The 16,405-nt window shown below is 40.1% G+C and overlaps 1 protein-coding gene and 1 long non-coding RNA gene across 2 annotated transcripts in view; one reads left to right on the forward strand and one right to left on the reverse strand.

Moving 5' to 3' along the window:
- AVEN (apoptosis and caspase activation inhibitor) overlaps positions 1–16,405 on the reverse strand; it is a 447,633-nt gene that overhangs the window by 46,335 nt on the left and 384,893 nt on the right. The gene's annotated exons all lie outside the window — the stretch shown is intronic.
- Positions 8,617–15,823, forward strand: LOC137532927 (uncharacterized). The gene is made up of 3 exons (XR_011024072.1): positions 8,617–8,716; positions 11,182–11,265; positions 15,527–15,823. It is a non-coding gene; the product is annotated as an uncharacterized lncRNA (long non-coding RNA).

Consider the following 16,405-nt stretch of genomic DNA (forward strand, 5'->3'; position numbering starts at 1 on the left):
TAAATTTGTCTCCACCCGTTACCACACCTATATTCTGGTCCATGGCCTACCAATTTTTTGGTGCGGCGCGATAATCACGCCGCACAACGTGATCGTCATATTTTTGGCAAGCTAGCTGCAGTGTGCTGAATTCTGCTGCCTACAGTATGTACAGTATACGCTGTTCTCTAGTGCTTGCACTGTGTGCTGATTTACCTCCAGTGTGTACAGTGTAAGGTGTTACTCTGTGCCTTTATTGATTGTAAACCAGCTGTATTGTATGCTGATCCCTGCTACTTTCAGTATGTACAGTATTAGCTGTAAAGCATGGTACACACATACAATTTTGATTAGCCAATTTTAGCTCTGTTCATAAAATTCATTGTCTGTTGGCCCACTTACTGCACGGGGGTGGGAAAATGTGGGGGTCAGTGATTGACCAATCAAAATTGTATGTGCGTATACATCTTTGATCTATGCCTATACTGATTGTAAATGATCTAAATAAAGGACAGGGGGCTCCGTCCAATATTTCGATGGGCAGGCCCGTTATCCGTAGCTTACACCGCTGCTAAGTTCATGTACATTTGGCCCCACCCATGGCCACGCCCACTCACCTCATGGCCACGCCCATTTTTTTGCCCTCCCCGCCTGGTGCCCACAGGTGCCACTGATCTCCAAGGACCCTAGAAACGCCCCTGCTTGCATCCATTGGCTGATGCCAGCATAAAAGTCTGCCTCCCCTTTTAGACCTCGCCGGTCATAGTTTCAGCTCTATGTAAGCTGTTACTGGGTCTTTTGATACTGTGTATAATATTCCTTGTCTTGTTACTTTCTAGTTCAGTTATCTTGTGGAGCTACGATTATATATTTCCCACGGGGACATATATATGTACTCCTTCTAGTGCAGAGAATTTGTATTGTTTGTATTGCCTAGTTAGTTCGCTGTGTTGCTTCAGTCCAGATCTAGCCAGTCTCCTTGCTTATGTTATGTATTGGTTCATCGCCAATATATACATATTCTAGTCAGCGTTTGCTATTTTCCTTGTATTCATGTTACGGTGATATATCAGTGCCGCTGATATATACGTACTCGAACTGTTGATATCCTGTGTTAAGCTAGTCAGTGCTGGGTGGTCAGAAAGTATGACCCCCCAGCATTACAACGCCTATTACTTTTGAAGTCTTTACCCTGTAGTTTGCTGGCTCAGTCTACAAGACTCCCTGAGCCAATGTTTGGTTGTTCTTAATTCCCAATAAGTTGTCTCCTTGAACAAAACACCCTAAAAAATGATATCACAAGTACCAGCCCTAAGCACCTGTTCATACTATAGTGAACACCCCCCCCCCCCCCCACAAGATCCACACAAGCTCTATACATCAATGTTCTTATCTCAAATTCTGATAGACGGGCACCTATTTGTTTTATCCTAAGTCAGTTTTCTATTTATAATTAAATGCCCTTTATGTTTGGAGAATGAGTGGAAAAGTAAACAATTTTGAAGAAAGAAAGGCGGCCCACAGTCTGGCTAAACATGAAAAATAGAAGGGGAGAAATACCTTAATATCACCAAACTAAATTGGTCGGCAATAAGATAAAAATTATAAAGTTTAAACAAAAATTGCAATAAGACTATTGAGAACTACTAGTACATGTGATGTCAAACATATCATCAGTACATTTCATGGTAATTTTATGCCTGCTTTTTTAGAGTACATTTTTTAATAAAATGATTGCTAATTACTAAAATCTTATTTAAGTAATTGTGTTATATGCGCTGTTAAGAGGTTTTTTTTTTTTTTTACTTTACTATTAAATTTCTTTCCTATCATTTTGTTGCTTTGCTGTTTTCCAGTCTCTAGATTTTGCATTTACAGTGACTGCTTGCAGAAATATACAACCGTATGTTTCACCTTACTAATATAAGCAACAAAAAAATTCCACACCTTCATCTAAGCATGATTAAATAATTTCCTGCCACCATTAAGTACAATAAAGTTTACAGGTTTTGTTGTAAAGGGCACCTAAATGGGACATGTGACATAATGAGATTAACCTGCGTTTGTACAGTTCCAATCCTACATAGACTAGGTTGTGTTATTTTTCTTTTCCCCACTGCAAGGGTTAAGAATCCAGATCTATAAATGGAACTTTCTCTGCTGCCAGGACTTGAGTCAAGGTGTAGTGTACCTTTCACTGATAACTAATCATACATATACCATAAAACCATAGCATGGCATAGAAACAATTCTGAGCACAGGAAACAGGTAAAAAGGTCAATAGTTCAAGATGGGATCTACAAAACATTATAAACGATCATCATTCACCTGAGACAATAGAAACATTAAACTCAGTCTTTTAGGTTTTACACACAAAGCAAGAGTGTGGGATTCCAGGAAAGTTGTATTTTTGTTTTTCAGAGTATAGATTTATTTTATTTATTATTAAAAGTTTATTTTCTATTTCAGATTTACGCTAAATTAGGGTTTACTGACTTGTAATCCAAAAACTGACAAATGTTCAATTTCTAAAGGCCAATATACAAGCTTGATGTATGTTACCCAGCGGGAATCAGGATCCGATCCCTTGAGCGACATTGCAGGGCCAAGGCTGACAGACTTGTCTCTAGCCTGTAGGCTATTGACATGCTTTTCTCCTATGCGGAGGGGGAGGGGCAGGGGATCGTCAAGCAGTGAAGTGGGGAGATCAATGCTCCTAGCTGGTGCTCAGCTGAAGCGATTCCCTGGGTTGCACTGCTTACTGAATGGTCAAGAGGTGTAAGAGGCTGCCATAAACATGCTGGATTATCGGCAGAGGCGGCAGTTATTGACAACCTCCACTGAGTTCCATCTAGCATGTGTATGTAGCTAAAAAGCCAACATATATGGACTTCCAAATTCAAATGCACTCTACTCCTCCCAAATCCCAACAATAACAAAAGTGCATCTGCACTGCTCTCAAATACTAAACACAATCCCACCACTCCAAGGTGCCCTTCTGAATGTATATTTCCAGAATGAGAATCCCCAAATTACAAATACACTCATGCAAATCACCAAATCCAAAAACATTTATAATTCAACATCCAATACATATTACTCATAAAATGGGATTTGTATGCATTCACTTAAGCCTTAAAATAAACACTGACTACACAGGGAAAAATATCCGATCCTGTTATAAATGTTTGCTGTAAACAGAGAGCCATAAGATTGAAAGAAAATAACATTTTACAAATCAGATAGTTGAAATTTCATCTAGCATTTGTCTTTTGATGTCATTTATTCAGGACTTATCATCCAAGCAATGCAATAATCACGATATGGCTGCTTTGTCCTACCTACAAAAACAAATCTTTCAAGCTGGCCGGTCACAAACAGAGGAGTCTCTGTGTGCAGCACCTCCGATCACCACCTCAGAGGCTGTGCTGTAATGATGCTCCCCTGGTCCACTGCGCCATGGCTCACCTCTTCACTCCCCAGCAGCCTCTGCTCCGCAAATACTTAACATCACAACCCAACGGAGCAGAAAAACATTATCTCTGTTTGGCATGTAAATGCAAATAAATGGTGTAAATGGAAACATTTTCTGTTTGTGCTCCTGTCTGATTAATGATATGTTAATGGGAGCACTGAGGCGGTTTTCAACACAGCTTGGAGATTCTGTTAATATGTAAATATATAATAAATCACGCAGGGAGCTGAATAAATAAAACTTTAAAAAAAAGAGAAATTCATTAGGGCAACTGGCTGTTAAGATTGCTCTATATAGAATGATAAACACATGGCTGCCCTTTAGTGAGGACAGAGTGTAATCAGAATGCTCTGTTTTTCAGGGTGGGATAGGGAACTTGCTCATCACAGGCCTGCTGCACTCTGCAGCTTCCTGTGACATACGTTATTCAAGAATAACTTTAACCTTGGATTGAATTTCATCCCAACGAGTAGCTGATACCCCCATTCCCACCAGAAATCTTTACCTTCCCTGAACAGATCATCAGGGGGTCTGTATGGCTGATATTGTGGTGAAACCCCTCCCACAGTGTGATGTCATGACCGTGGTCCTAACAGTTTGCGGTCTGTGAACCTCATTGGGTTGTGGGAAATAACGTCTTTTTCCAAATGCCAAGCAAGATGTCTGTCTGTGTATAGAACTCTCAGTAATGAACATTCTGTACAAATCACCTGGCAGAACTAAAGAGGTCACCACCAGTTATGAATTTTAAGAATGTAAATCGGGGAGCGGAAACACTTTACAATGGGCAAACACTGACTAAATAATTTATATATTAATGTTGTAAACAATAAGCAATTTAAATTACCATGTTATTTTTACTACAGTTCTTCTTTAGCAGTCACCCAATAATCTGGTGTCTAGCACACGGTCTTGCGGCACAAGGGTTTAATCTCTCATTTTTATCTGATTTTTAGATCTCACATGATTTGCCTCAAGGGCACAATGACTGGTAATAATTATTACTCACAGTGTAAAAAAAATAAATCACAATAGCATTGCAGTATGTTTAACCCATTCAGGTTCCATGGTTTTCACGTGAGAAATGTTCACCTCCCATTCATTAGCCTATAACTTTATCACTACTTATCACAATGAACTGATCTATATTTTGTTTTTTCCGCCACCAATTAGGCTTTCTTTGGGGGGTACATTTTGCTAAGAGCCACTTTACTGTAAACGCATTTTAACAGGAAGAATAAGAAAAAAATGGAAAAATTCATTATTTCTCAGTTTTCAGCCATTATAGTTTTAAAATGCCTCCATAATTAAAACTCACGTATTGTATTTGCCCATATGTCCCGGTTATTACACTGTTAAAATTATGTCCCTATCACAATGTATGGCGACAATATTTTATTTGGAATTAAGGTGCATTTTTTCCATTTTGCATCTATCACTATTAACAAGTTTAGAATAAAAAAAATATAGAAATATTTCATCTTTACACTGATATTTAAAAAGTTTAGACCCTTAGGTAAATATTTACATGTTTGTTTGTTTTTTTATTGTAATGGTTTGTTTTTTTTATAGTAAACATTTTATTTGGGTAGTTTTGGGAGGGTAGGAGGTAAACAATAGATTTATAATGTAAATGTGTGTTCATTTTAATTTATTTTTATTTTCAGTTGTAGTATTACTTTTTGGCCACAAGATGGCGGCCATGAGTTTGTTTACATGACGTCACTCTAAGCGTAACACACGCTTAGAGTGACGCATCTGGGAGGGAACGGCCAGAAAAGGCGCAGCTTCCGAGAGAAGCTGTCGCTTTTTCAGCGGGGGAGAGGAATCAGTGATCAGGCTCCATAGCCCGATACATTGATTCCCTGGCTACCGAATCCGCGGCCGGGAGTGCGCGTGCAAGCGCGCGATCAGCCGTGGGAGCGCGCGGTAGCGCATGGTTCCTGGACGTAGTTTCTACGTCCAGGAACCAAAATAGGTTAAGATGTCGATCCTGATGTTTAGTGGAAAAGGGGTTTTACATGTAAATAAATTAAAAACATTGAATTTTACATCAAGAAAGTAAAAAAAAAAATTGAATTGTACACCAAATACTAAGTATACCATGTGTGACTAACGATGCCTGGCTGTCCAATCTATTTTTTGTACACTGCTACAAATAAATAACAAATACATTGTCATGATCAACCACCGTATACCGGATCGATATATATTTGCAGATTACTCAGTCAAAGTATTAATAATGTCTTAGTTAGCTGATCAATACATAATCTTTTTAGCTCAGTATGTACAATGCCACAATCAAACAGATATGCTGCATCTGTCATTATGCACATCACTTGCAATCAATATATTTATCAATGTTAATATTTATCTTCTTCCATATGTCAGTTCCACATTCATTATCGTTGTCACTATCCCAAGTTCCATACAGCTGCCTGTACCAGGTGATAATGAACAATACAATTGAGTTTAGCCACATCATTTGGAACTAGAACATCCAGTCTGTAAATTTCCATTGCCATTGATTTTTGGGTGCCAGGAATTGATGATATCAGGATATTGGTAATGTACCGCTGCCGATATTGCACTTGGATATCAAATTCTATTTTACTGTGGGCTAACATTAACAACTATTCACCTGTAGTTTGAGTTTACCCTCCACCTACACTATTCCCTCGCCCAAACCTTTCTAAACCCGTGCCTAACCATAACCTATGACACTTGTGCATGCAATAAATAAAGGCTCAGCATTTGTGTTAGGAAAAGGAGAGAGGTACATTTAGCACTAATGATAGGTCGGGAGAGAAGGCAGTGTTAAGATGTAGACAGAGTAGATGGGGTAAGGTGGATAAAACCAGACATTTTAGTTATAGCTAGTCAGAGGAATTCGCCTAGTTTTAAGTCTCGAGTGTAATTTCGTGTTGAAAGTGAGAGGGATATGGAGTCCGTAATGTATTTCTTTTGAAACATTGTCAGTTGTCTAGCTCTCCTGCTGATCTTCCTTGCTTCTGTACTGTCTGAATCACAACCTGAATCAGGCTAATGGCTAGTGCAGTGAAACCTTTGCAAGAGCACTTGATCTGTTACTTCATTCCTGAGTCAGTGGCTAAAAGCATTGGAGGCAGACAATCAGCTGGACAAAAAGACAATCGCCATTGCTTAAAGAGGAATTTCAGCCTAAACAAACATACTGTCATTAAGTTACATTAGTTATGTTAATTAAAATAGATAGGTAATACAATATCTTACCTACCGTTTTACAAGAACAGGCAAATGTTTGATTTCATGAGGGCAGCCATCTTTTTGGTTGAAAGGAGGTGACGGGGAGCATGAGACACAGTTCCAACTGTCCTGTGTGCTGATCACCCCTCCCAGTTGCTAGGCAATGTGAACAACAACATAGGAAATCCCATCATGCTTTGCACAGCATCAGGGAAAAAAAGCCCGGGCAGTTTACTTTGATGGGTGAAGCTTAGCTAAAAATGCAGCTAAAAATGGTGGTAAGAAAAACAAAGTTCTGATGCTGTGAAACTGTTAAAGAAACGCCAAGCCTTTTCAGTTCTGCCGAGTAGATTTTTAGCCGGAGGTTCACTTTAAAAGCTGTGTCTTCTCCTCATATAGCTGGAGAGCTCACGCTGAAGAAGGTGTGGCCACTGTGACACAAAAGGAAGTGTCCCAGCTGAGACATCAATTTCCCAACAGCCAAACGCCCACAGAGAAAATGGTGATATAGAAGACTTTATGCTTGCATGTGGTTTCAGTGCTGACATATGAACTTGTTTTTGCAGCACTTTTGGTGTTTGTCCCTCATGTTTCCTTTGAGCATCTGTAACTGATCCCTGTATCAAAAGCCCCTTTCTTGACATCTAACGTACTTATGCCCTGATGCCCATCCCTAACCTTCTCCTACCCTATCTTATAACACTTCTCCTTCTTTTAAATGCCTAAGTCCAGCTAATAACCCTACTCAATACAACTAGTCCTAAATGATAACCATAAATGATACTCGAGTTTCTCCATATTTTCCTCCTCTGTTGAATCTAACTTAGAACCACTGGAGGAAATCTTTATGGCTGGAATTTGGTGATTTAATAGCTGGATATTGGTGCACACATTAACAATTAACAAATGGGAGGGCAAAAAGTGGAGAAGAAAGTCGGCACTACAGTTGTCACTGCGTGTAAATTCGGGATGGTGGCAGGATGAACAGGATTCTTATCCTTTGGTACAGCCAGCGTGTTCTGGCTTGAGTAAGATAGTAGTTGTAGGAGAAATAAAATGGAAATTCGGCACTGCTGTGTGCTGTCTAATTCCAAAGGGTGGTTACATCATAACACATATGAAGAAAAAAGGTAATATACCATTATGGTGGAGGCTGTGAGCTGGTGGTGGGTGCTGGGCACAGATTAGCCTTACAGCTGTTTTACGATATGCATGCGCTTCTACGGAGGCTCATACACAGCGCGAAATGGCCGTAAGGCTAATCTGTGACCAGCACCCACCACCAGCTCACAGCCTCCACCATAATGGTACGTTACCTTTTTTTCTTCATATGTGTTATGATGTAACCACCCTTTGGAATTAAAGACAGCACACGGCAGTGCCGGCTTTTCCATTTTCTTTCTCCTACAACTACATTAACAATTAACCCACCATTAACCAAAAAAACTTGGGCACAGAGTGTGTGCTCAGAGTAAGCCCTATCCAGCAAAAAGAGCACAAGCACTGACACATTGGCAACTTATGGCCAAATGGCACCATATTTTTCATGTCACTAACAGACTTATTTGTACTTCCATGTGATAACAGTAAACAAAATGTCATCTTGGAGTTACATGATGCTGTTGCATGGACATTACTGTGTTTTCATGGGATTACAGACATGCCATGCTTTCAAATGTGCTAAAAAGGCTAATGGTAGCCAATGCTGACAGGACTTGCAGCTTTGCCATGTTGCATTGTATTTTATTCTTCTCGTAGCAAACATGATCACATTCGTCATTCTACTGCTGTTTTGAAAAAGCCAGTCCCACAATACAGCTCTGGGACTTGGGATGAGTTTCTGTGCACACCTATGTTGTGTGGCAGTTACCAAACATTAATAACAGATTAGTGCAAAGCATGTCTGTTGCCATAGCAACTATTTTGCCCTCAGCTAAAGGCAATGCCGTGCTTCAACATAGATCACTCGGCTGTGATGGCAGTAGCAGCAGAATTCAAAGTATTTCACCATTACCTCTCTTTCACAGACAAACAAATGTAATGCTTTCAAAATGGTTTACATGCATTGTATTAGTTTTTGTTATCAAAATTGTGCAGAAACTATGATCACCCAGCCCTGAAAAGAGACGCAGCCCTTCATTTGTGCCCATCTTATTCCTGCCACTACTCCATTATAAAATATTTTTACGTGGTCTGCTACATTAACCAATTCCGAAAGCACATTAATGCAACATAAATAGACCCATCCTGTATGCTGTTATAGTGTGTGAAACATACATTTTAGTGGTAGGTCCTCTGTATCCATAACTCCAAAAAATATGAACACCATTGAACTTATTTGTTCCCACAATTAAGGGGCCCATATACTCAGCCGATTTTTTGGCTGATCGATCAAAATCGATCGATCGCAAATCGGTTGACCGATCGACCAATTGGCGGCCGATTTCGATTGATTTCAATCGATCTGGCAGGGTGGAAAATCCAGGTCGATCTGTTGAGATTGCTTATCATCATTTTGCATTGTCCCTAATGGAAATCTGATGGCAAAAAAATGCCATCAGATCGATTTTCAATAGATTTCAAACTGAAATCTATTGGCATTCTAATCCTAGTAAAAAAATGTTCCTAAACACATCAGATAGAGAAGAAATCTATCGGATGATCTGACGAGTGTATGGCCACCTTCAATTGTGTGTATAAAAAGCCCAGTACAACAGAATTAGTGTTTTATGCCCCAGTTTTAAGTTCAAATCAATACAGAAAATGATGACAAAACATCAAAAATGATTAAATATAACTGTTAAAAAAAATTTATACCAGGGCATGGGCCATTGACCTAGCTAGACATAGTCCGTATGCAGGCTAAGGTCGAGTTAGGAGAATAGAAGGCAGAAGCAAAGAACAGGCAAGGATAGGGGCAGGCAGCAATCAGATGTATTCCAGTAATCAGCCTGAGGTCAGGGATAAAAGACAACAAGCATAGTCAAAGTTACAGGCCGAGGTCAGATGAGGAGAACGGGATCAGGAATAGCCAGGCAGACTGGGTCAGAATGGGAGTAGCGAGATTATTAGCTGGGCTTGACAGACACACAAAGCACAGTCAGGCAAACCAACTAGCTGTCAGAACGAACAGCAGTGGGCATAGGTTGAGGGGATCAATTTATAGAATATGAAATGCACTTTTATGAGTTATCGTATGCACATTTGTGCCCACTACACCTTGTGCAAAAGCGCATGCAGGGCCCTATGCTGCAATGCAAGAACATGTGCAAGCCTTTAGCCATTAATTAAACTGTGCCCGCACACATGCAAATAGAGCCAAGTCTGCCAGTGCAGGTGGGTGGACACGTGACTATCCCAAACTTGCTTCAAGAATTATGAAATGCAAGGAACCCCTTGTTCATATAGAAAAAAACCATAATATCAACTAGAAGGACAATTATCCAGTTGCACTTCCAGGAAACAAAATTTAATGAAATTCTGAAGTACATTGATAATTTTCCTGTAATCTGATGCAAAAGGGTTTTTATACGTTTTTATAAGTGTTTGCAATCCCACACAAGCTCATATTGTCAAGTCACCATTGGCTCAGGACCTCAGCCAAGAAATTAATAAAGAAAAAAAAACAACTCAATTATTTATTGTGAATGGTCTCCATGTGTGATTTAATAGGGTCATTCTATTATTTAATGTTTAGGCGATGGTTTTTAAATGAGATATCATTTTCACCGTATGTATCAATACATCAAAAAAAATATGATGGTTGGCTTTTCCTGAACCTTGCTAAAATGGCTGCAGGCTTCTTACACTGCAAATCGCAATTCAGATTTGCGACTTTCACTGGATGCTAGCAACACAAAAAGAAAAACGCAGCATGCAGGACTCGCATGTAAAATTACATCAAAATTGGAAATCAGAGTTGCATGTAGTGGAACAGAGCCCTCAGACAAATTTATGTCCATGGGCAGTTTTAGATCGTTTTGAATGATGCAATAGGTATGGTAAGCAAAGCAGCTAATGGATCTGGTTGTCAATTCAAATCTTGAGGTCCAGAACGTATAGACCAGTGGGTATTCTTACAGCAACGAGTTTAATCTACCACTTGACCACTAAATTTAATTTCTCATAACATCTTCATATTTAAGGCTATGCCAATAGGTCTTCTCTGTAACATGTTACTAAGTAATTGCATTTCCTATATGTAATATAATTACTACACTAAATAACGTATAAATTCTACTTAAGCTCCTCAGATTGAGTGAATGAACTCTTGGTCACGCCACAATGTTTTGAATCCACTACAAAACACTGTTCTAGGTATTAAAAATAATTATAATAGCAATAGAAATGATATCAAGTGTGTAAAAATGTAGCAATTATTTCAATACCTCCCCATTAATGACCCTGTTTATTTAGTAATTTCTATGATTATATACATTGATCAGCCAAAACAAAAAGTACCTGAATAATATTGTGTTGGCTCTCCTTATGTCCCTATGCAGCTCCGACCTGTGGAAATATGGGCTCCACAAGACCTTTCACGATATCCTGTGATATCTGGCAGCACAACATTGTCAGCAGATCATGTAAGTCCTTTAAATTACGAGGTGAGGCCTTCATGGATTGGATTTATTTTTGTAGCACTTTCCACAGATGGGCAATACATATGCACCCAGCCATCCTCATGATCTACAAGAAGATCTGATTTATTAGATTTCACAGGTTCTGTAAAATGTATTAGCTACAGGATCACTATACACCAGCAGATCTGGATGTGCAACTTTGCTTTCAGGGGCTTAAAGAGATGATTTGCATATTTGGGAGTGATGTATCATGGGAAACCACAGTTGCTCACTTACTGCTGAATTATCTCAAATACCTTTTGTTTTAAAGGTAACCTGAACTGAGTAAAATTATTTAAAATAAACACATGACGTAGCTGCAAATGAATATTAAATACTTACCTCCCCGCCGGTTCCTCTCAGCAGCTCACCATTTTCTTCTTACAGTGATCCCTTCCAGTTCTGACAATATTTTGTCAGAGCTGAAATATACCAGTTGCTGACAGTTATAGATCAGCAGCAGTCCGTTACAACTGAATGTGCAAGGTAAGGTCCATGTTTCCCTATGGCTCAAGTGGGCAATGTTACAGTTCAACAGTGTGCTGACCAGAAAGCTGTTATGGGGTAACAGCCATTTTCAAAATGGAGGACAGCAACAGATCAAGAAATGCACTACTCCTGTATAGTTAATGGCGGATGTGCCACGGTCACCACTCGAGTTGAATAGAAGTATAAACGAAGCCGAAACCATCAGATTGCTCTTTTTCTTTATTATTAGACTGTCATATATTACAGCAACAGGAAATAAAGAAAGCAGACTCCGGCACTCCAATGCAGAGGTAGTTTATTCAAGCATGGTATACGTTTCGGAGCGATATTAATGCTCCTTTCTCAAGCTATGACAGTCTGACATAAGCATATTGCACAGCTCTTTAAGTACCATATCAGAATTTTGAATACACCAATCATAGGCTCTATAATCTCAGCAGCCAATCCCCTACCGCCGCACTGGGTGGACCTGATGGGAAATTATATGTCAGCATGTGCGAACCAATAGGCGTCAAGGAACTGACCTGTGACTAGCGTGTCTCCATCTCGTCGTAGCATCTACAGTGTCAGCGCAGGCGATGGAGACTCCCACTGGTACGGCGGACCAGATGGGGAACTACGAGGTGAAGGGGCAGATCGTAGCGTCACACGGACGTTACCAGGGAGACTGGAGAGACGCTACAGAGCAAAGCTGCTCAGCGCATCTCAGAGAGGCAGTGCATGTGACGTCACTGCCATGCCAGCCGACCACGTGGGAAATATTTAACCCCAAGTGTATGTAAACTTCTAAGTTACTTCAGTAACTACTGCAATGTAAGAATACATCACAGGAACTACCATTTTTCTGACAAATAAGGTTGTTTAAGTTAAGTGTGCTTAAAACGAGGTTCTAATAAATAATGTGATGTACCCACATTATCGATATTAATTTTTCTTTTTTAATACAAACATGTCCACCCAGCATTAGCTTAAATAATGGAGACAACTTTATAGGAGGTAGTCAAGAGGGATGATTTATAGCCAGGGAGGGGAGGGGTGTACTTAAGAAACAGCAAGAACAATGGTGGCCATTAATGATCCAATTCTCTGGACGATTGATCTTCCCATTCGATTATAATATCGATTGGAAATGATCGTTCGGGCCTACTAACGGAAGGAAAACTGCTATGCAATTTGATCAGATTAAAGAGAACCTGAGGCGGGTTATTAAATCTAAAAAATGGACACAGTGGCATGTTCCCATCTGCAGGACAAGGCCCCCTGTGCCCTGCTAGCCCCCCCCCCCTTTCCAGAATCAGGTGACAGTCTTAATATGTAAACTTCAAGGAAGGGGGCTTCCCACTGCAGGCTAAGGAACACCCTTCCCCGCCTATCAGAGCCTTATAACAGGCACTCCGCTGCTTGCTTCCCTCCTCTCCCCTGCCCCCACCACATCAATTAGCGCTAGTAAGAGCACAGGCGCTTCATTTCAAGCGTTGTGACCCCAAAGGTCACCTAACCAGGCAGCATGTTTTTGTTTTTTGTTTTGTTTTTTTTACTTGTGGACCCGGCTCGGGTTCTCTTTAAAGGAATCCATCAGTTTTTCGGATTGATTCTATCAGTATAGTTAATGGCCACCTAAACAGTAATTTACACACTCTGTAGCTAGTTTACTGTCTGTATAGACACAGAGTTAGGGCCCGAGTCAGTAAAAAAACTAGTTAACTGTTAACAAGCATTTCAGAGCAGTTGGAGTGTCAATAGACTTATATGAAGGCAGTAAAACACATTATGAAGCATTTTAGCACATCTATCTGTGAAACAAACTAAAAGCTTGGCATCTGTGTGAGAACACGCGCTAACCATAACATTTGGGCCTCTCCACAAATGTGCATTATAAAAACAACAAGCATTTTAGCCTTGTTCATTGGGCATTTAATAATTCTTCAAAATATCTCACAATCAAGCATGTTGGGGAATTTGTAATCGATTTTATTGCTTCCATGTACTACTATGGAGCCTCCTACAGTCCTGAAATTTATCAGAATACCTCATAGTGCAGGAATTTTTCATTTGCTCACGTATGAACCGGACCTTTAAGTGTATACTGTAAGGTGACATACCCATATATTAAAAAGTGAATATTTTAAGAGACATACCATAAACAAACGTATACACTCACAATGAGCCCTAGGCAAATTTCTATAATACGTACGGGGCCCACTTCAATGAAGTCAAACAAATTTTACAAAAATATTGGCATCTCCTACAGAGAGATCCTCTCATGGCCGAAATTGTGGGGGACTACCCACACATGGCCGCCAAGAGATGCACTAATTTAGGTGACCTTCCGGGTCTCCAGTGAGTTTGGTTGGGACAAGACCCCCAAAAAGAAAACAAATAGAGGCATGCATAAATGCTTGGATTGTGATGTGTGCAGGCATGTACAAACTGGTAATCAATTTTTCAATTATGATCGATCAAAAGCTTTTTTTTTTTTATTAACGACTATATATCATGTACATCCACACGGGTAATCTACCAGATTGGATGCCCAAGTGATTTAATATACATTGGGAAAACATATAGACCCTTAAATACGCAAATTGGGGAACATATTGCCAATATAAGAAGTACCACCATTGATAAGAAAAGACTGAATCCACTTGCTGAGCACTTAAGAAATGTACATAATGGCAATATACATCTGGGCTACACTTTATGGGGATCTACAAATTAAACATTAGTTCCCGGCGGGGCGATTATAATAAACAGCTCCTAAGAAAAGAGTCTAAGTTTATATATTAATGTGGTAGCTTGTCCCCGCAGGGCTTGAATAAAGATTTGAACTTGAAAGCGTTTTTATAGCATTCTTCCTATAGCATTCTACAGTGGAAAAGCACACTGGTGATTTTGTTTTTAATATTGAATCAAACCACTCTTTCAAGCTTGCAGCACGGTTGCCATGCACGTATAAGGATGCAGCTGCGCTGCTGACGTCACGTCTGAGGAAGTCACGTGTTGGTGACGAAACGCGTCACATGGGGTGCCTCCTCCCGGAAGCCTAGCCGCACCAACGTTCCCCATTGCCTCCGCTGCTCTTCCTCCCCCTTAGCAGCGCATTGTACGCGTACTACACGCTGGAGTGGCCGCCATCAGCAAGCATAAGGAGATTGGGACACTATGCAAACAGAGTGGATGGCTCCTTCTAGCTGGCGACCCTTGTGCTGTAGACCACCCTTGTACACGTGAGTCCTGGTGCTCCGATTACTGCGGAACTGTTGTGCAATAGGGGTTGAGGTTTGGCACTCAATACATTGTGCCTGTAATGAGGGCGTAAGTGTATTCTACACAGAGGCGTGTTTACTTATCATAACACACGGGTGAGACTGTGAACCAATTGGTACAGAAGAAATTTTATGCTGGTCCTGGGAGAGTACCTATTACCTGGTTATGCTATATTGGGCCCGAAGATTTACTGACATGTCAGTCTAAGTTTTTGAATTGGAGTGCACTCCTAATAGGACTGTAGGGCTCCTTATATACTGGTATGTACATGGCCAGGTTTACTTGTTTTTAAAAGGGGTGTGTATGTGGAAATACCGGTGATGTGCTTTTTTGAATTTAATAAATGAGTATTTTTCTATGTAACTAGCCCAGTGCTCCCCCGTACCCTTTCTTTATATGCAGAATTTCTATAATAATAAGCAACGGGACCATTGCCTAATTTAATCTATCTATCTATCTATCTATCTAGCTATCTATCTAACAAATGGCCCAATGCATGCTACCCCAAAGGATTGGTACCCAAGCTGGCAGAGCAATGCATCTGTTGCTATGGAGAGGAGGGACAACGCACAGTGCAAGACAGGTCGGCATGTCATGGGAGAGATAAGGATGGTAACAGTCGACTCGGCTCCCAGTTGTCCCTTAAAGATTGAGCAACCTTGGCAGACCTCTGGGGCCACAAGTACATCTGTAAACACACTAGATTCTTGGCTGAACTTATTAAATGTATCAGAAATGTAAGCATCTATAATGCTAGCACGGTCAATCACTGTGGAGTGTTTCTTTTTTTTGTTTTTGTGAAGTGAGCAGGACCATCACATGATCTCTCAGAGGGCCATGTAAAATAATAGTCTAGGGTAAATATCACTGGGAGCGTGGGGTTACATGCCAATATATAGCTATATCTAACTATAAGAAGTGTTTCAGACACTGAAAGCAGGAACACTGGTATAAAAATGGTAAATAATATTTTACGCTCTACTATATGTAATTATTCATTGTACGTGTACTACACTTTAACCTTTAAATATACAGTATCTGCCGTTCTGACATCACATCATTCACTCAGACAACACTTATTTCTATCATACCAAGCTCCACACCCTTGTTACGATATATACTCTTTTTATGTTATTTTCTAGATCTTCCAGGTTTATGGTTAACTAGCAACTGGTCCTGCTATCAATATGTTTTACTATGTGTACAATAAGAATGAATCCCTCCATCCTGACATGTTATATCCATAGCAGGTAAACACTGTCATGAAAGGAAATAGTGTCTTTTGCAGAAAAGGTGGACTACCATAGCAGCGCATAACATATAAAGCAAGTCACGTATAACAGGAGGA

The sequence above is a fragment of the Hyperolius riggenbachi genome, chromosome 9, assembly GCF_040937935.1.
Source record: "Hyperolius riggenbachi isolate aHypRig1 chromosome 9, aHypRig1.pri, whole genome shotgun sequence".
NCBI lineage: Eukaryota > Metazoa > Chordata > Amphibia > Anura > Hyperoliidae > Hyperolius > Hyperolius riggenbachi.